Source organism: Hibiscus syriacus, unplaced genomic scaffold (genome assembly GCF_006381635.1).
Source record: "Hibiscus syriacus cultivar Baekdansim isolate YM2019G1 unplaced genomic scaffold, ASM638163v2 tig00004779_pilon, whole genome shotgun sequence".
Lineage (NCBI taxonomy): Eukaryota > Viridiplantae > Streptophyta > Magnoliopsida > Malvales > Malvaceae > Hibiscus > Hibiscus syriacus.
Window position 1 is genome coordinate 737,422 of NW_024062030.1, and position 22,819 is coordinate 760,240.

General features: G+C 34.6%; 2 pseudogenes; both read right to left on the bottom strand.

The window, feature by feature from the left end:
- Positions 1-543: 543 nt before the first annotated feature.
- On the bottom strand, positions 544-7,132 carry LOC120197678 (annotated as a pseudogene).
- A 6,828-nt stretch (positions 7,133-13,960) lies between these two features.
- LOC120197688 lies at positions 13,961-15,091 on the bottom strand (annotated as a pseudogene).
- Between the last annotated feature and the right edge of the window lie 7,728 nt (positions 15,092-22,819).

Consider the following 22,819-nt stretch of genomic DNA (forward strand, 5'->3'; position numbering starts at 1 on the left):
GTTATATGTTCGTTCATATATAATTTATTAAATCATGTTTGTTTCATTTATTTTTTTTACAGATATAATAGTGCCGCACTTTTAAACTCAAATAATGGCGCGACTTTCAGCTATTGTTTATTATGATGGTGAAATTCGAGAAGATGAAACCGGCGTTGTTTTCGTATCAAATGAGTGTGTTAAAATATCATTCAAGAGAAACATAACTCTTGAGGAGCTGATAACGAAGATTTCGAGGAAGATTCATGTTGGAAGTAGTAGAAGAGTGTCGTCATTGCAATATGGATTTCCAACATCATTGTTGCCATTAACTTATACAGCGTTCGAACTTTCGAACAATGATGATGTTGAAATGATGGTTGAAGCTCAAAGTAATTATTCAGACGCCGCTATTGAGATGTATGCACATTTTGTTCAAGTGCGTACTGTTCGGGGTCAATCATTAAAGTCCCACTCTGGGCTGACTGAACAAGTTGACAGCCCGACGACAGTAATGTGTAATGATTTTAATGCCATAATGGGGAGACATTCATCCGCAACTTCTTACGATATGTACCGAGGTAGGTCGACGAACAACCCGTATGCCAACATAGCGTCCAGTTCAAGGGGAAGGCATTCATCTGCTAATCCGTTTGACCTTATTATGGAGATGCCGTCGACGCAACCATCTCTGCAGTTTTCATTTAACGCGATGGCTTCAAGCTCTAGGGGGAGGCATTCGACTGCGAGCTTTTTTGATCTCAATGTCGATATGCCTTCCAGTTCAAGGGGAAGGCGTGCAAGTAGTAGGTTCTACGACCTAAATGTGGAGAGCATGGAAGAACCATCATCTCTACCAGAAGAACCGCTTCGTGAGCCTGGTGCGGATGGTGCTGAGACTGGACTATTCATTCACCCATAATCACCGCAATTCAACTCCGATGATGATGAAGTTCCAGGAAATGTGGCACAAGCTGACCCTCCTGCACATATGTATGAAGCTAATTATGGTGCAATATACGGGCCAGAATTTGCGGATATACCTCATCTCGGTGATTATGAGTATTACTCATCAATAAATAATGGTGAGTTATCTTTAGGCATGGAGTTTTCAAGCAAAGAAGAAGCGATGATGGCTATCAAAAATTACAATATCCGTAATTCTGTTCAGTCCAGAGTAGACCGCTCCACGACCGAAAAATATGTATACTACTGTGCCCAGCGTGAAAACGGATGCAATTGGATGGTTCGCGTATCGAAGAGGAAGAGGAAAAACAACAGATGTGAACTAACAGTATACAACGGTCCTCACACATGTTGTGCTGGAGGGGTCAACCAAGATCATCCCAACTTGGACTCTGAAGTGATATGCCAAGCCATCGTGCCCATGGTCAAAGCAAGCTCTCATATAGTTGTTGCAGTGTTGATTTCAGCTATACAATCGCAGTATGGGTACACTGTCTCCTATAAAAAAAACTTGGTTGGCAAAACAAAATGCCATTGTCAAACTTCATGGCGAATGAGATGCATCTTACAACGAACTTCCAGGTTGGTTTAGGCTGGTGTGGACGTTGAATTCTGGGACAATTGTGGACTTCGAAACCTCCTATGCATACCATAATGATCGAGTTCTTCGCGATCGATGCCAATTCTACCGGGTTTTTTGGAGTTACCCACAGTGCGTTAATGCTGTCAAATACTGCAAGCCTGTGGTCCAGATCGACGGGACTTTCTTGTATGGAAAATACAAGCAAGTTTTATTATTGGTAGTTATCCAAGATAGCAATCGCAACATTCTTCCAGTTGCTTTTGCTCTTGTCAAAGGAGAAGATACATCTTCTTGGGCTTTTTTCCTCCAAAATTTACGGGCACATGTTATCACGAGGGAAAACATCTGTGTCATTTTAGATCGTGGAGCTGGGATCAAAGCAGCAATGGGGTATTTGAGTCCAATGTGGCAACCACCCTTTGTCCAACATAGGTATTGTCTTCGACACATTGCCGCGAACTACCATGGAAGGTACAAGAAGAATGATGAGTGTCAATTAATTATGCGCATGGGTAAGTGAAACTTAGCAATTTTATTTTCTTTCGATCGTTTTAATTTTGCAAAGACAACAAGTTAGTAAGTTATACATTTTCTGATCAGGTTACGAACTACTTCCTCGAACGTTTGAATCAATGTTTCAAGAGTTGCGGGAGAAGAACGAGGAAGGATATGATTACATCAGCCTCATCGATAAAGAAATGTGGACGAACGCATATGATGGTGGATATCGATATAGACACATGACGACCAACTTGGCAGAGGCAATCAAATCAACCTTAAAGGGTGCACGTCACTTACCAGTAGCGGCTTTGATAAAGGCTACATATTTTTGTTTGGGGGCGCTTTTTACGAAGCTCGGGGGACAAGCTCAAACCTGGATGCAAGGCGGTCATGTCTATCACCCTAGATTAGTTGCAGATCTACAGAAAAAAATTGTTGCATCAAATGGAATGTCTGTAACAAACTTCTCTAGAAGGCATGAAATGTTTCGTGTTACAGAGTTACCGCGAGCTCTTCAAGGGATTGAAGCTGTGTCGTTAAGAGTAAATCTAAGGGACAGAACGTGCGACTGCGGGTTTTTTCAAGCTCTGAAGTATTCATGCTCTCATGTGATAGCAGCTTGCTCGCATACACGTCAAGACTATAACCATTTTGTGGATCCCGTATACCTACTATCTGAAGTTTTTAAGGTATACGAATTTGAGTTTCCCCCCATAGGTAATGACAAAGACCCTGATGAGGTTCAAGATTGGCTTCCGATTGTACCAAATCCGAGTTTATTGAGGGAGCGTGGTCATCCAAAATCCAATCGAATTCATTGCGATATGGATATTAGAGAAAGATCTAGACAAGACAGAAGATATAGGCATTGTAGAAACCCAGGACACACTAGAAAACCATGTCCACTTCTGTTGTCATCAAGTAACAATTGATGAGGAAATGATGTATTTTATTATCAAATAATAATTCTTGTACTTTAATTTGCATTTACTTCAAGTTAATGTCATTTGATAATCACCGATGAAGAATAAAAAAACAAACACAATCATTAAATTTTAACAAACTAATAACAATAAGTATTAAATGGTAAATGATAACCAAATTAAAATAACTGATATTAAATGGTAATAAACAAAAAGAACTGAAAAACATTAAAAAAGTCCAACAAATTTAACAAAATAAAGTAAGTATTAAATGAGAAATAAAAAAAAATTACAATTTAACAAAATAAAGTAAATACAAATATAATAAAAAACAAAATCTATCGATGCCTGCGACGCGAATGTGTTCCTCAGGGCGGTGGCTGTCGGTCTCGAGGAGGATTTCTTCGTATCATTGGTTCTGACTCCTCGCTGTCATAACCATCTTCATCGTCGTCGTCGTCGTCTTGCGTATGTACATTAGGTTGATGAGGAGCTGATGACGATGAAGCACCTCCATAGAATAAGGACCCTGGAGGTGTATGATTGACTATCCCACCGGCCTGCGAAAACTGGGAAAACTCATAAAACCCAGACATCGCTGAGTGTGAAAACTGTACAGGAGGCGGTATCTGTGCTGCGGCCATGGGTGATGAGGCTGAACCCGCCAAATATCTAGCATATGAACCCCATGTCGGATTTGCGAACATAGACTCATAATAGCCTCCAAGAGGGGTCATCTGTGACAGTGGCGGTGGTGGGGTCATAAAACTAGGTGAAGGCGGCGACATCTGGTAATGGAAAGGCAATGGCGGCATCATATATGGCTGCGGTGGCTGCTGGGAAGGTCCTGCTTATGCAGCTGAGGATGAACCGGAAGCACCTGCTCTCCGTCCACGAGTCGGGGGACGATGGTACTGTGTCGGTGAACGTCTCTATCGACGTCGTGGAAATGTCTGCCCTCGTGCATCCTTGGGAAGTAGAAACGGTTTCCCGTTACTGTTGAACCACTCATAATAATCATCAGCATACATCAAGAGGTTATAAAAAATGGGCTCTCTACGGGGAAGGCGCCGATGTCGATCCTCCCACAACACGACCCACCCATGATGCCTCACCAGCCAATATGTATCTGTCTTGTCGCGTCTATCTAAGCTATGCAACTCGTCCATATTGCGAGGTGCTTCCGGAATTGGTTGAAAACAACCAAACTGCCGGAGCACGCGATCAGTGGAGTGCCACTCGACGGTCGCATAACAGATCAGAGGGACCACCGCCATCCAAACATCTAATGGACCCCTCAACTCAGGTGGGATCACCGCCCTCACATCATCAGTAGAATATGACATCCATTCAAACTAAAATAAATAATATATAATTTTTATCAAAATAATAATCTAATTATATAACTATAATCTAAAATCGATTTTTAAACATTAAAATTCATACATGTGTGCCAGCCTTCTGATCGATTAGCACCCTAATCTTTTTTAAATCATCAGGTAGCTCCTGATGATTTTTCCTATCAGTAGACCACCTATTCAAGGACAAAAATTTGTTATACGCTGTATAAAATTATTAATATACAAAATCAGTTTTATAATTACCTCAGAAGTAGTGGAAATACGAATGGGTTCTTCACAACGGGACATAAAAAGGGCAATCGATACCATGCCCAAGACTGCAGCAGCAGGAGACATCCGTCGATAGCATTACGCCTGTAGTCAGTGGCTCCACACATCTCCCTGTACAGTAAAGCCAAAACTGTCGAGCCCCAACTGAATGATCCGGCGAGACAAAAGTCACTAAGATGTCGCAACCACATGCAGTGAACTAGGTTGCGCGATTTGTCCGGCATCAGCAACCCTCCTATCAGCTGCAGTATGCATTCCTGTGCATACATCTTAACCTCATCCTCAGAGGCGTCTGCGCTCAACTCCCAAAAATTGGCATCTAACCAATTTAACGGTATCCTACCTCCGATAAAATTTTCCGGGACACGTCCTAGACTATCCCGACACAAAATAGTCCAAGAACCGGAAGCTATCCCCGATATCACATCTCCATCCACTTGAAGCCTCATGTGCATAGAAACATCCTCAAGCGTGATCGTGCACTCTCCGCACGAAAGATGGAATGTGTGGGTCTCCGGCCTCCACCGCTCTACTAAGGCAGAAATCAGGTCTGGCTCTATCTTATAGTGACCCTGATATCTACCTATGTAACCGAATCCAGCCTCTACTAAATACGGCAAGACACAGCTGAGTATCACTAACTTAAGATTCCTAATAAAAGAATCTAATATACGGTCATTCTCCTAAAAATAAATAATTACAAAAATTAATTCTTAATCTAATAATCATGTATTAAATGAATCAACTAATTATTACTAATAATTTAAATTAAATTAAAATGTTAAAATGTTACCGTATCAGCAAAGTGTCGAGATATTTAATTCTTAATCTAATAATCATGCATTAAATAAATAACTAAATATTACTAATAATTTAAATTAAATTAAAAAGTTCAAATGTTACCGTATCAACAAAGTGTAGAGATATATGATTTTCATCCGAGCGAAGTAGATTGCCTTCCATTATATATCTGTAAAAGAATTATATTAGTAAAATATTAAATAAAGTAAAAATATAATAGTAAAAATATTATAAAATATACCTTAAAAAGAGAGTATTTGAGAGAAATTTAGAGAATTTGAGAGAATTTGGTGTGATAAAAGTGATTGAGGATGGGGTATTTATAGGGAGGATGGGGACGTGAAGGGTGGGTAATTAGGAGTATAGTACGCCCCTTGCACCGCGCTATACCCCACGTGTCAGATATCCAGGTATCCACTGCCATTGCTTTCAATTCTTGTCCCTTGGGCTTTTCACTGAAGGAAAGTATCCTTCCTTTTTTGTCTATCTTCACTAGACCGAAATCCGAGGCACGGCTGTGATAAAAGCGACAAACAATATCATTACAATTATGGAATGTATGACTGCTTACAATAACTATGAGAAATGAAAATTAAAGATGTTGCCTATCATCTATTGGAAGGGCAGAAATGGTGATGTCTGCACCACTCTGCCTGTGGTCCTGCATGCAACAAGGATGAATCTCAGTATCCGATATTCGGAGAAGCAATGTCATTAATGTATGTATATCAAGTATATAACATGATTGCAACTATATGTATATCTTATGGTGCCTTATTACCTGAACGAAATCCATATAGTCCATTCGATATAAGTGGTCCCCCTATAGAATCAGCACATCTTCGATCTCTTTACTTCTTGCATCCTACAAGAACGGTTAACTTGTAAACCGAAAACAATGAAACCATCACATTCCAATAATGCAGACTATGAATCCATACATCGAAAAGCCAGTGGAACTGTCGCACTGCGTCTGCAGTCCCTTGGAACCATCTTTTACCGGCCTCTCCCGGAGTTTATGTGGCTTCAAGTATCTAGGATAAGGCAATATGATCCTATGAGATGCCCTCTAAGTCAGAAAATCAACCGGCATTGCGCGTACACAAATGGTGAAATGCTCTGATCTCAACGTAGCCATCTCCGAAGTTGTACAAGCGAGAGGTATGTCTGTTAAGTGAAGCCAAGTTAAACCGAGTGAGAATGTACACTTTGTTGATCCCACTGTCGATGCAGTTGTTCATTGGCACATCAATCAGCCTATATGCACCTCCAATTGGAACCTACAAAACAAATGCCATAATTTAACTGCAACTTATATCTATACACATATGATTCGGATTTAGGAAGGTATTGAAAGCTTACCGCCGGCTTTGCACGTCGCTTAGTGAGCGGGAAAAGTCGAGTACCAGCTCCTCGTCCGAGAATAACAGCCACAACGGTCCTCGGGTCCCTCTTTTCCATCTCTAGGTCCCTTCGCTGCATTTTATAACCCCACTAATTAATTATCAAAGAATGATATGGCAAATATAAAGTGTGAAACTACAGTCACCTTGGACTCCCCTGCAATATTAGCAGTGAGGGACATGCAAATGTTTTTCTTCACATTCCTATTACAAACTCTTTGACACTTTGGGGTCATGTTAACCTTCTTCCCCATGAACTCTCCATTGCAAAACTTAGCAAGCCGACATCTCCTCCCGGACAATGCCGACGTGCTACCAAGTTGACCGGTGGCCGAGAGCGATAACGGAGGTTGATATGTTTTAGTCCATAGTTATCCAAATTGAATTACGTCCACTAATTACATTGTTTACCACTTGAATCAAAGAATATTAATGGGCAAAATATTGGGCTGGGACACATGGGAGTGTTCATCAACTGAGTTTAAATTAAGGATAAAGTTCGTAACGTATCATTGAATTATACTTAAATGATTATTTGGTCATTGAATTTATTTTAAAATATACTTATAATTTAATTTCAGCACATATTGTTTAAATATTTAATTCTATGACACTTAATTTTTCAGTTTTTCAAATATCTAAGTTCGGCACAATCGACTTGTCCAAATTATTCTTTCTGTTTAAAAAATAATAAAATACTTAAAAATATAATTTATATCGATATTTATATATTTTTATAATTAAAAGTGAATCAAATGTATTTTAAATTATATTTAGATCGGACTGAACCGACCATCGCATGGGCTAAAATATTTTATTTATGTCTAGCCCAAGTGAACCTTAAACATTGATTTCGGTGGGCCACCTAGTCGCTAGAGAGTTCCAGTCCGCAAACATTGGTGGAGAACTCAGCCCAATTGTAAAAGGGGTAGCAAGCATGAGTTATTTGTCTAGTTCCACAAATAACTCATGAATAATTCAGCTTTTTTTTATCAAGCTAAATAAAATTAACATGAATAAGATTTTTTACTCATATATTAAACGAATTAAATACAATAAAATATGTTATTGGAGAAAATTAACGATTGAATTTTCATGTTCTGTTCAAATAAATCATACACAACGGCGGATTTAGAAATATTTTGAAGGGTGGACACATATATGTTTATAATAAAAAAAATTCCAATAATAAAATGAACCGGTGATATAAAGAAATTCGGATTCCAAGATATGCACGTGCTTACACTGAACAAACCCTACGTCTGCCACTGATCATGCATGTCGAAATTTTAAGTAAATAGAAAATATCCAATTATATATTTATATATATAATTTTTTTTGGAAAAAGGTATAACATAAAATAACTTAATAATTGGAACATGTTTTATTCATTAGCAAAGTGGCAATGATGTTATCCACAATGAGTCGATGTTTATGATCACTTTGAGACCAAGGCTTTCCATCTCATTTTTGGTATGCAAAAATGGGCGTCGTAGTCGATATATATTGGTGGTGACGGCGTCTAATGGAGGATGATGGGTTGCTTTTCCATCACCGTGGTGCATGCTTTTGCTGCTTACGCCACCACCCAAGTTGACCCACAAATATTCGTATTGATAAAAGGATCGAGACAAACCCCCCAACCCACACCCCTAAAGTGTTGAGTGACAATTGAATTGGCTTTACAATGTGGGAAAGATAGTGGCAACTTTCTTTTATGGACATTGGGGGGAAACTCCTTAAGAACTAAGAATGCTCAAATTTATTGCAATATATATATATATATCAACTTTTTTTCTTTGCATTTTTTTTCTTAAATAAAGAATATTGTTGAGTTTACCTAACATTTGACAAGTGGAGTGTCGTGATTGGTTACCAATCTTTGTTATGGATCAGATCAATAATGGTTTGTAGGATTGCATTGTGCAGAAATCAATTACTTAGTGAAAAAGGAAATAAAAAAATAGATTTTGTTTTTTTAATAAAGGAAGAAGAATCCATTTGTTCATGGAGTTGTTAAATCTATTGTATGCAAAAATAAAGAGGGATATATGCAAAAAATTTACATCGATTTTAGAAATTTGATTATCTTATTAAATGATTAATTTTGTTGATTTCATAAAACTCGATATGGTATATGTCAAAATTTATCCTTAATATTTTTTGAATAATCATTTTGATTTTTTTTAAAATATTTTAACCTTTAACATTTTAATTTATAATCAAAATAATATATTTCAATGTAAATTATTAATTAATTAACTATCAGCACTTATTAGTGATAATTATGATATAACATACATCACATCAAAAATTAAATATACATAAAAATATATCGTCAATAATAAGTAATTATCATTAGTCAATTAACTATTTTCATCCTAAAAAGAGTCATTTTAACCAAAAAAAAATTGAAATAATGAGGGCTAAACTATTTAAAAAAAAAGAATATATACTAAAGTAATTATTTTACCAAACGTTAAGAGTAAATTTTTACATTATATCATTATTTCATTCAAATCTTTTCAAATATCGAAACAAAGATAAATTTCAAACATAAGTAAGGATGTGTATGTGCCAGGTCGGGTTTTCGATTGACCCAAATTTGATCTGATCATTTTATCCCTTTACCCGTCACTCAACTCAATTCGGGTTTAGAGAGGTTCCACCCTACTTTTTTTTGTGTGTGTAAAAGTAATTGCACCTGATCCAATATAAATATATATGAGTATTATATTTTTATTAAGTGAAATAGAGACCTAATGAAAAAAATAGAGGTAAATATATTATTGCAATTATCCTTATATATATATATATGTGTGTGTGTGTGTGAGATGATTATACTATTATATCGTGTTGAAGATTTTTCACCCTAAACTCAATCTAACATGATATTATCCTTTAAAAAAAGTGACTCTATTCAAACCCGAATTTTTTATATAAAAAGTTAATCCTATAAAATTAAATCAGATCAAAACTCGTTAAATCTAGATCTTATACTCAACCCTAAACATAATCCTTCAATAATAGCCATCAGATATTACCTCTGCATGTTAATTAAACATAAACTATCTTAATAAAGGATCATGTTTTGTTTATTATTATGGTGGTTATCATATTATCCAGATGTATGGAAATACAGACACGCACAAACATTGACGTCTCCCTTGTCGTTGGTTTACAGTTTCCCCCCTTCCCCTTTAACACCATTAATTTATAAAGTGAAAGCAGGTTCTTTAAAATCTATTTGTGGATTGGCTTGTACTCTGTGGTATCTCCTCCACATATTATATTTTTACTGTTATTTCTTTACATACCTCTGCTACCACTCTTCCACGCGATTAATTTCGAGGCTTAAATTTTTTTAAAAATGTTTTAGGATTCAATTAGAGGTAATCTTGTTACTCTCTTCACTTAACTATTATCTTTTGATATAACTTTTATTAATTTTCGTCGCCCAATAAATCAGTAACGGAGGACACATATTTATTAATAATATAATTTTTTTCGTATGGGATGAACACAGAGTAGGCACATTCAGTAAAATGAACTACTAACATAAAAAAGCCTACATCCGCCATTGAACCATATGATTGATATCAACCACCCTACTACTTGGTGTCATAGATATATATAACCGCACATGCAAGACTTGAAGAGAACTTCAACTCAATACTCACTGTTTATTATATTTTTATTTTTTTAAAATCAATCATCGATTATAATTCTCTATCAATTTAAAAAGAATGAACCGTCTAAAACCATATTTTTTTTATTTAGATCATCAACTTACTTTAATTTTAAGAAAAATAAATAGGTCAATTTAATGCTGATTTCATTTCACATTTTAATAGAAGATTATATATATAAATATGATTCAATCACGTTCGTTTTACTTTAACTCTATATAATATACAGGGAAAGTAAAATCAATTTGCTTGCACTTTTCATGCAGTAACTCATTTTGGACCTTCATGTGCAACGCTGAGAGCAAAAAGCCTTTTCTTCATTACCTATAAAGATTAGAGTAGTTCAATTATAAAATATATATATTTAATATTTTTCCGAGTTAAATGATCATTTTATTAATTAAAAAATTGTTTAGGGTTATTTAACTAAGGGACAATAGGGGTGTATTCGGTTCGGTTCGATTCGGTTTTTTTATCAAAAATTGAACTGAACCGAAATAAACGATTTTTTAAAATTTAAATCGAAACCGAACCGAATCAAAAGAATTGAGATTTTAAACGGTTATTTAATTAAGGGACAATAGGGGTGTATTCGGTTCGGTTCGGTTTTTTTAACGGTTGGGATTTTTCGGTTCGGTTTGGTTCGGTTTATCGGTTTTTCAATGAAAAAATCACTTGAAACTATAATTTTTTTATAAAAAATTTTTTATTCGGTTCAAAATAAAATAAATGAGTTCCATATAGAAAACCCAAACCGAACCGAATCAAAAGCATTGGGACTTTAAACCGAACCGAAAACCGAACCGTATAATGTCAAACCGAACCGAACCGTTTTACTCGATTCATGTCGATTTTTCAGTTTTCTCAGTTTCGTTACTTAACCCTAAGGGTGCGTTTAGTTCACGGAATCTAAGATTACCAGTGGGAATAAAAGATTACCAGTGAATATGATTACTGAGAATGTTGTATTTTGTGTTTGGTTGGTTTAGCAGGAATGTAAGATTACCGTGTTTGGTTAAAGGAATAAAAAATTATTGGAATGTATATTTGACCAAATTGTCCTTATTATATGTTTGTATAATATTACAAATTGTAAAATATTTATATATTTTCTTTAAAAAATTAAATTCATAATATTTATATAATTTTTTTACAAAATTAAAAATATAAAAAAGGTTTAATAAAAGGGTAAAAAAAATTTAACCCCTGAACTTAATATAAAATTTTAATTATAGATTTTTTTTATAAATTTAAAATAATTTTAAGGATAAATTTGTAATTTAACCTTCGTTGAATTTTTATTATTCAATGACAGAAGAATGATATTTTTGACAAAAAATAAAAATTTAAGGGTATTTTAATCTAAAACGTCGATAATATTATAATATTTAAGGGAATGGAGAAAATGACATTCCCGGTAATATACCCAAAAATCTACTATTGATAATAAAATATTACCGAGAATAAGATTCTCGATCAACCAAACATGAGAATGTTGTATTCTTATCCCATAAAAATCACACAACCGTTAAACCAAACACCCCTAAAGGACAAGCGTCCCCAAGTTGAGGGAACTCTACTTGTTATGGCCCCCGTACTCATTAATTAAATAAATAATAAAAGAACCAAAACATGCTTACGTAGGTATTTGTCAGAGGGTACCGTACGGACGCGAATCTTCCTGGGGCAGTGTTTTGTAACCTTTTGGTTTGGTTTATTTACCCTTTTATCTCTTTCTGTCTTTACAGTCGAACCTCTCGTGATGTATATTTTCAAATTTTCTTTTAAATATTTTTTTGATAAATTACTTATTTAGTTATCTAGATATTTCTAAATTTTCATTTGCATCATTCATCTATTTTTTTATAAAAAAATTATATAAAATTTCGTTTTACTTTTATTTTGACCGCTCTCTAATAAAAACTACAAATGTTATCTATCTTTATTTCCTATAAAAATCAATGTGAAATTAGATGTTAAGATATTAATAAAACAGTTATCAAATTTATCTTTAGTATACCAATAATCATTTGATTTAGGGTCTGTTTATTTGCCGTAATTAGAATTACGGAATTGGTTTTCCCCGAATTCCCGTGTTTGTTTCACGTAATTCGTTTTTCGGAAAATATTTTCCCGTGTTTATTTCACTTAATTCGTTTTCCGGAAAATGTTTTCCAGTGTTTGTTTCACGTAATTGGTTTTTCTGAACGTAATTCATTTTCCTAGTAACAAAATTTCCTTTTTGTTTTCTGGAAAATGACTTACGGATTCATTTTCCGTAAGTCATTTTCCAAACTTTTCACTTCAAAGAATAAATACTCAAAATAATTTTATTTTATGAATTTAATATTAATAAAATATTTTAATATCATTTTCATCAAAATATTATTTATTAATTTATTAATATTTATAATAATATAATATTGTATTTTTAATACTATATAAAATAATCAATTATATTATAATAAGATAAGATATTATATTTTTATTTTAATAATATATAATAAAAAAATTATATTTAATAATGAATAATATTATTTATATATTTAAATAATATTTTAATAAAGATATTTAAAATATACTAATTAATATTTTTAAAATATAATATAACACTATTACTTTAATAAATAATTTATAATATTTGTAATATTTTTATTTCACTAAAATCTACAAAAAATTAATATTTTTATTAATAAAATTATAAAAATACTATTTAATAATAAATAAATTATTTTTAATAATAAAAAAGTTTTATGATAAATAATATTATTAAATTGTATTTAATATTTGTAATAAATAATTTTTAAAAAATTCTTCAACTAGTGGAAAAATGTTTAAATAACATCTTTCAAATATCATAAAACGTTTTCCAGATGTTTTTCAGAAAAATGTAATTCATTTTACAGAAAACATTTTTCGGAAAACGTTTTTCAGAAATGTAATTCATTTTTCAGAATTCAAATTCCAGTAATTTATTTTGTAGTAATTCCAATTTCAATAATTCATTTTCCGGAAAACCAATTACAGCCAAACAAACAGACTGAGATGTAATAAATGTTTTAAGTAAGGTCAAAGGGTCAAACATTGTCGTTTACAAATGGAACAAACTAAATTAAGAGAGTCACTCTCATAATAAACCTTTATAAAACTCGATCTAAATTAATCGATCAATACATCAAATATCAGTGATTAATTCAAAAATATATATTTTTGTTATACTATTGACACTCCACTCCATCGCCTCGTTAGTGTAATCTTGAAAATATTATCATACTTGTAGATTCAATTCCTATTCAAATTTTATTAATAATCTCATCAATTTACCGAAAATATATGACGTAAAATAAATTACATCTAGTGGAAAATAATTTATAAAATTATTTTACGATATTTGAATAATTTTATTAAAATTATTTTCATCCATGAGACGATTCGAGTTTTATTATTCCTTCTGAATGTTTTTAATCACATTCAATAGCAATAGTTATCCAAATCTGTTGAGATCCAATCCATTTATTTCTAATGTATTGATTATGATCATATATATATATATATATATATCGAATCTAAACATAAATTATTATCATACAGGCAAATCCAGAACAAAACTATGGATGTAGCCACCCAAAAAACCACCCAATTTAACCATCTTTTGTTCTTCATGTCCACCTCCTTCACACCTCGCCCCGCCGCCACAACCGCCTCCTCTGCTTTCCCTCCTTTCGAACTTTGCCCTCCCCATTTCTTCTTCTTCTTTTTCGACTATGGCGGTGTTGCTATCATTTTCAAATTCTTCTTCTTCACCATCTTTATTATCAATGTTGTCGTTATTGTCATTTTCCTCGTCGGCTGCTGTTTCTTCTTCATAGTCTTTCAAAATGCATAGTCGAAGGCGGCCATTGCTTCGTTCGGCTCGGAAGATAGTGCTGTTATATGGGGCCTTCTCGGCTGTAATTACCAATCTTCCCTTTTCGCGATAGGGCCGAACTCGAAGCGATTCGGCTCCGCTTATCGTTGTCAATGGAGGCGGGAAATCGACCCCAATTGCTTTCTTACCGCCCGATACTCGTCGCGATTTATGTTGTTTCCCTGTCGGAGTATTCGATGAAGGCAACAACGAGAAAATGTCGTCGTTGAGGACATCGTCGCTTCCCGTCTCGCTACCCAAATTCTCGGTGCATAATTCCAGATTTTTATCACTCAAAGCAGACAAAGAACGCTTGACTAAAGGATGAACATAAGTATTCCCATTCCCTTCAATCGACAACCGAGGACCATCGAACATAGCTTGGAGTAAACTCCAGCCACCCGGTTCAGGATTTGAATTAACAGAATGGGGCCTCGACGAAGATAGCGTTAGCCTCAACACCCTCTGCTCGATCATCGGCGACTCGAGACAGGACTGTAGGCCTTGGTGGTGGTGGTGGCAAACGATCGTCGCCATAATACAAAGGAAATAAAACAAAGTCGGAAAGTTGAGTGAGATGAGGTAAAGGGGAGGGACTGGGGATGTGCATTTGTAGTACTCAAAAAGTGGCAGCATATGACACCACTTGGATTATACAAATCTTAAATCTGTCACACACAGGTAAAAGGGAACAAAGAAAATTGACAAAAAAGGAAGCATTTTTAATTTGGTACATTAATTTGTTTTCTCTTTTGTGTAGTTGATAATAATTATTTTTCACTAATTTATATGAAGTAGTATACAGGCTCGTTATAAAAATAATTCTTTAACTTTCACAACGTTAATATTCGAACTCTAAACTTCTTTAAGGGATCTATTAATAAATTTATACAATATACCATATGAATTAATTAATTAATTAATCAAATACAATTAATTATAAAAAAACTATAAGTAATTTTTACCATCAAATTATTTATATTTGATTCCAAAGATTTTACTGAACATGGAAAGCGCAAATAATCCATTGTTTGATGTATGATTCATATGTTTTACGAGTCAAACACCTCAGTTGATTGCATTCAAAAAGAGGAATAATCATACGTACCATCATCAACCCACAGCCTTTGGATTTTCCAGCGACTAAAGTTGCAGAAATGGACATTAATTCTAGCAATACCAAATTCTGTCGAATTTACCAAAACAACACTTTCTTTATGCTAAAACACCACCCCCTGGCCCCAGCATACCCACACAATTAAGGGCAAATTTGTCAAATCATAAAAGTTTGAGATCCTTGAAAGGTGTTTGGACCGACAGCCTCCGACCCCACCAAGGAAATCATTTAAACAAATGGCAAATCCAAGTGTGAGTCCCACAAAGACAAATTATTATTCAAATTGGGTCATGTTACGCCACAATTTTCTCAGTTACAGTTTATTATCAATGGAGAATGCGTTCAAAGAATATACAGTTGTTTCCCTGTTGTAATTGAATCTTTAGTTAATCTTTTTCTGTATTTGAGATTCTTCGATGTTCGATAGTTATAAAAGATTTAATTAAACTTAAATTCGAATTAGGTCGAATTTTATGTTTAGAGATAAGTTAATGTTTTTCTTTTTACATCTATAATGTTTAAATTTAAGATCTATCTTGCTCTTATCTAAAGACTTATTTAAAACAAGAATCATAGTTTGAGGATGAAGTTAAAATGTTCAAAAGTTTGACTTCATTCAACTGAATTGGATAACTTTTAGTCTAAGGTTGGTTGAGTTCGGTTTTGGTTAGCATCATTCTTCTGTTTGGTCCGTGGCTATGGTTTTCATTGAAGAAAAAGAAAAGGAAAACCATGTCCGGCCATAAATGACATGATTCTCCACTAACTCACCCCTTTAGCTTTGTCGGCTAGGGGCTTACCTATGAATGCCAAACATAGAATCTGTCTCTAGACATATAAAAAAACCATCGGTGTCAATGACCAAGAGACTAGGCCATGTGGGCGGACAACCAATGACCTACCCTATAAATGGTTAAACTAATGGCAAAGGAGGGCTTCCCAAACAAGCTGGTCTTTGCCATTTGAGGGTTTTGCGGTTTGTGGGTTTCCTGGTGTACAAAAGCTGCCTTTTTGAGATCACACATGCATGAACAAGCACACATTTTTTACCCTCTCCTGCCATGTTGTTGCTTTGCTGTTTATGCTTACTTGTGCCTAACAAGTACGATGGGAATTCCAGCACTCACATTTATATTCTTCTCCCTTTCTTATTGGTTTGAGACCGCGTGATAAAAGATTAAATGTTAATATTTTGAAAGAATAAGACTCATACACTATGTTTAAACCCTAAACTCTACATTCTAAATTTTAAAAAGTATAGGGAAAAATGAAATTATATATGCCTAGATTTACTAGGTCAAAAAATTAGACGTCTCAGCTCATCTACATCTCCTTTTGGGTGATGATTATGGAATCCATTGAACGGTATATGTCACACCCTAATTTAGGGGTTAAATTTTTAAAATTAAAAATATAGGATTAAATTTATAATAAGGTAGTAGTTGGAGGACTTAAGGTATAATTTTACCATTTTTAATGGGATAAAACTCCTACCCCCATAAGTCCGGAGTAAATCAAGTCACATTTCATATTTATTCAATTTTTCTCTCTCTCTTTATTTTTTTCTTTTTTTTCTTTTTCTCTCTCCTCAAGAAAGCTTCCATCTTCGTTTTGTCGCCGACCAAGCTTCCGGTTGCTACACCACCGACACCGTTGTGTTCTCGGCGTTGAGAGGAGTCGGTCGATGGTCGTGGTGTTGTGGTTGTCGTCGTTATTGAAGGGGGTGAAAAAAGAAAAGTTCGAACATTCCTAAAGGTTGACTTTAGTTGTTATCCGCTGCTCTCGGTCGCGAAAGGATGCTTGCATGAGATTCTCGAGCAAAAGATTTACAATTCTGGAAAATTTCACATCGAACTGACAACCAGAGCCGTCGCACGCGCAGCTCCCTGCGTGTGGGTGTAGTCTGTCAACCAAGGGGTCTATTAGCTGGCTGAACCGATCTGAACTGATTGGATTGGTCTAAACCGGTTGGGCAAGTCTGGACCGAACCATCGAATCGAGCCGAGCTGAGCCATTGACCATGCCTTGACCGTTGACTGAACGTTGGTCGTTGACCAGTCGTTGACTTTTTCCAAGAACACCTATCCTAAGTTTTTTCGATGTCCTGAGTCTGTTTCACCAAATTCGAACCTGGTGAGCTATTTTTTACTGTTTTTCTTGTGATTTGATCCGTTTTTCCCGATTAAGATCCATTTTTGATGTAATTTATCGTGTCATGCTTTATGGAACATGTTGATACTAGATAAATGCATGGATGTATATGATTGGTCTATTATGCATGTTTTGTTATGGATGGACTCAAACTGAATACGGTTTAACTGATAAATTGTTTAAGACTAGATTGAATTACACAAAGGAATTGGTAGATTGATAAGAAATAAATTTAAGGTTAGTGATTAATAGAAAAAAGGAATTAATCTTAGAATCCTTAAACTTTGAATATCATCGTTAAATGTTGTTGAAACATTTTAATATTTCGATATAACAAATTAAGTTAAATTGATTTTAAGATTTTCCAAATGATTTTCTAAGTATATTCGATATAACTATTCGAATATCAAAACATTACTCCAAATATTTCAAAAATCATTTTTAATCCTTACTTAAGTGTAAAATTAAGTTTTAATCATAAAACAATTTCAAAATAATTTTACAAAGTATTTCGAACCAATTCAAAGCCAAAAATTACAGATTGCTCAGAGGGAACCGATTCCCCCCCATAGGAGGAACCGATTCCCCCTGAATGGTTTGGCTCCGAGATTTCCAGAATGCTCGGAGGGAACCGATTCCCCCATAGGAGGAACCGATTCCCCCCTAAACATTTTTGTTCCGAGAATTCCAGTATGCTCGGAGGGAACCGATCCCCCCCAAGGGGGTACCGATTCCCCCCTGTTCAGCGGTCGAAATATTTGAATTTTACACTTAGGGAACCGATTCCTTATGAGGGGGAACCAATTCCCCCCACGCTCCAAGCTGTTTTATTAAATGTTTTCACACTAAAACGGCTATAATATCTTCTCTAATCATCCCCAACGTTCAGAAGTGATCCAAGGTGTATTTAAGCAAGCTTAGAAGCCATTGATCAAAAACAAGAAACATCAAGCAACTAGAATCAAGAGAGAATCAAAGAGAAAGCATCAAACCTCAAGTTTGAGCATTTCAAGCCTATTTTCATTCAATATTCATTTTGCTTTCAAGAACACTTTTTGTGCTCAATTGTATTCATCTTTGAGTGTTCTTTTCTTTGTTCTAGAATTGTGCAAACATCTTACCTTGTGAGGTTTTCTTGTAAGTTTGCAAATTTGTAATCTTCTCTTTGAGAAAAGAGTGTTCTCAAGAGTTGGGGTATACTCTTGAGGGAATTGTAAGGTTATCTCTTTGGCCTCAAAAGAAAGAACAAATTAGTGAATTTGTTGGAAAATCCTTAGAGTGGATAGCTAAGGTAGTGGACGTAGACTTTGTTTGAGAAAGTCGAACCACTGTAAATCGCTGTGCAAATACTTTCAATTTTCTGCAAAAGCTTCCACAAAATTTTTATTGCCAATTCACCCCCTCTTGGCCAATTTCGTCATTCGATTAACTCAACAATTGGCATCAGAGCCTAACTCATTTGAAGGTTTTATCGCCTCTTGAGTCGATTCGGGAAGAGTTATATCGATTATTAAAGTCATCAATGGCCTCCTCTTCAAACTTCGACTCCGGTCTCGATTCGATGCCCGTCAACAAGCCTCCTTTCTTCAATAGAGCTAACTACGCATATTGGAAGAATAGAATGATGTACTTCATTCAAACAAGTGACATGGGAGCATGGAATGCCGTAGAAGAAGGATACATTAAGCCTATCACTCATCCAAGGTTGTGGAGTGAAGGAGATACAAAAATGTTCCAGCTCAACTCCAAAGCCATTCATATTATCTTTTGTGCTCTTAGACCAGATGAATACGGAAGAGTTTCATCGTGTACAACCGCCAAAGAAATATGGGACAAGCTTCAAGTCACACATGAAGGTACCGATGAGGTAAAGAAATCAAAAATTAGTATTCTAACGCATATCTATGAAAATTTCAGGATGAAACCAAATGAAGACATCAAAGCTATGACAGATAGATTTTCAACGATTGTCAATGGTCTCAAATCATATAGAGAGATCATCTCAAATGAAAAGCTTGTGAGGAAGTTAGTCTACTCCCTCCCAAAATCATGGCAATCAAAGAAGACGGCAATCATCGAGTCTAAGGACCTATCGTCCTTAACTCTTGAAGAACTTATCGGTTCACTCCTCACTCATGAGATAATGCTTGAAGATGAGGTGGACCTTGATAAAGTTGAAGAGACACCAAAGGAGAAGGAGAAGAAGAAAAACATTGGAGTTGCTCTCAAATCCACAAAAGATGAGAATGATTCTAATGATGATGATGATGACGAGAAAATGGCATTGTTTGCCAAACGGTTCAGAAAAATGATGAGACCTTACCGAGGAAGAAAATTCAAACGAAATGAAGGCCTCAAAGATGAACCAAAAGAGAAGGACCCGATCATTTGCTATGAATGCAAAAAGCCAGGGCATGTCAAATATGATTGCCCACAATTGAAGAAGAAGGGTCAATCAAAGAATAAGCACAAGGCTCATGTGGCTACATGGAGCGATGAAGAAGGTTCCGATGAAGAAGAACAAGAAGTAGTAAACTTGTGCTTAATGGCATTTGGGGAAGATTCTAAGGTAACCTCTAACTCATCTGATTTTGATGATTTATCTTATGATGAGCTATTAGAGGAATATAATGGGTTGGCTTCGGATTATGAGAAATTATTTTTAAAATATAAAAATGATGTTTCAAAGTTGAAAAATGAAAATAAACTCATATCCAAAACCAACAATGATCTTGAAAGTAAAATCAAAGATTTGCAAATCAAACTAGAAGAGTTTGAAAAGAAAATTTTAGATTTGCAAAATTTACTTTCAAAGGTCAATGATGATCATCAAAAGAAAATTGATGATCTTAAAACTTGTTTTGATAAAGTTGGAACAAAACGTTTTGAAAAAGGAGAAAATTCAAAATCCAACTTTGTTAGAAAAGATTTTAGAAACTACAATCATAGATATCCTCAACGAACCTTAAATGGTAAAATCTTTAGAAGTATATGGGTTCCTAAAGGACTCATTACTACTAAAGATAAAGATATCCTACACAAATGGATACCTAAGGGAACTAGGATTTTGGAAACTAATGAATATGGACCCAAAAGAATTTGGGTACCAAAAATCAAAAATTAATCTATGTTTGTAGGGAAAGGAGCATTGCTACAAGGCACGGGAAACAAATTCAAATTCATGGTACCTTGATAGTGGATACTCAAGACACATGACCGGAGACAAAAGCCGGTTCATAGAGCTTAACGTCAAAAATGGAGGAGATGTGACTTTTGGTGATAATTCAAAAGGTCACATTGAAGGTATTGGTACAATAGGTAATACCTCTTCCATACAAATTAAGAATGATTTATATGTGAATTGATTAAAGCATAATCTATTGAGTATTAGTCAATTATGCGATAAAGGATTCAATGTCTTATTTGAAATTAATGGTTGTAAAGTCATTGACATTGCATCTAATCGGATTATGCTTGTTGGTCATAGAATAGGAAACATTTACATGGTGCATTTAGATTATATTGATATGACTAATTTATGCCTAGTTGCTAAGGATGAACATGATAGTTGGTTATGGCATAGGAGACTAGGACATGCTAGTATGAGTGTTTTGCAACGGCTAATTCAAGGTAATTTAGTTCGAGGGTTGCCTAAGCTTAAATTTGATAATGATAAAATCTGTGATGCTTGTGCTAAAGGAAAACAAAAACGAGTTTCTTTTAAATCTATTAATGATGTATCAACTAGTAGAGTATTACAATTGATCCATTTAGATCTTTTTGGGCCAACTAGAACTACTAGCTTGGGAGGAAAACAATATGCATTTGTCTTGGTAGATGACTATTCTAGATACACTTGGGTTCTATTCTTAAGTACTAAAGATGAAGCATTAGAAAATTTCATCACATTTTCAAAAATAATCCAAAATGAAAAAGGTTACTCTATCACTAGTGTTAGAAGTGATCATGGAACTGAATTTGAAAATCTTGGATTTATTGAGTTTTGTAATTCTAATGGTATTAGCCACAATTTTTCAGCACCTAGAACCCCTCAACAAAATGGAGTTGTTGAGAGGAAAAATCGAACTTTAGAAGAAATGGCTAGAACCATGCTTTGTGAAAATAATTTGCCAAAATATTTTTGGGCGGAAGCCACAAATACCGCTTGTTATGTTGTAAATCGAGTAATGATTAGGCCAATTTTAAAGAAAACTCCATATGAAATTCTCAAAAATAAAAAGCCTAACATTAGTTATTTTCATCCTTTTGGATGTAAATGTTTTGTTTTAAACAACGGTAAAGAAAATCTTGGTAAATTTGATGCTAAAAGTGATGAAGGAATTTTTTTTGGGTTATTCCTTAAATTCTAAAGCTTATCGTGTATTTAATAAAAGAACTTTAGTTGTAGAAGAGTCTATACATGTTGTTTTCGATGATAATCCCCTTCCGAGGAAGGATTCTTCTGTTAATGATGATGTAGGTATTGTACAAGCAAATGACGTTAGACATGACGTTGGAGAATCATCATCAAAGGAAGAAACAAAAGATGAGGAAACTCATGATCCCCTCGAGAATCCAACCATTGAAGAAAGGGAAGTATCTTTTCCAAGAGAGTACAACTATGTCAAGGATGGTGAAATTATAGGTGATCTATCAAAAGGGGTAACTACTCGATCTTCTCTTAGAAATATCTGTAATTATGTTGCATTTATTTCATGCATAGAGCCTAAGAACATCAAAGAAGCATTAAAAGATGAACATTGGATTATGGCTATACAAGAAGAATTAAATCAATTTGAGAGAAGTAAAGTATGAACATTAGTTGAAAGGCCTAGTAATAAATCTATTGTAGGTACTAGATGGGTTTTTAGAAATAAACTTGATGAAAGTGGTAATATAGTGAGGAACAAGGCTAGACTTGTTGCTCAAGGCTATACTCAAGAAGAAGGCATAGACTACGATGAAACATATGCTCCCGTAGCTAGGATGGAAGCAATTAGAATGTTATTAGCATTTGCATGTTTTCATGAATTTAAATTATATCAAATGGATGTTAAAAGTGCATTTTTAAATGGTTTTATAAAAGAAGAAGTGTACGTGGAACAACCTCCAGGTTTTGAAGATTCAAATTTTCCGGATCATGTTTTAAAATTGACAAAAGCTCTTTA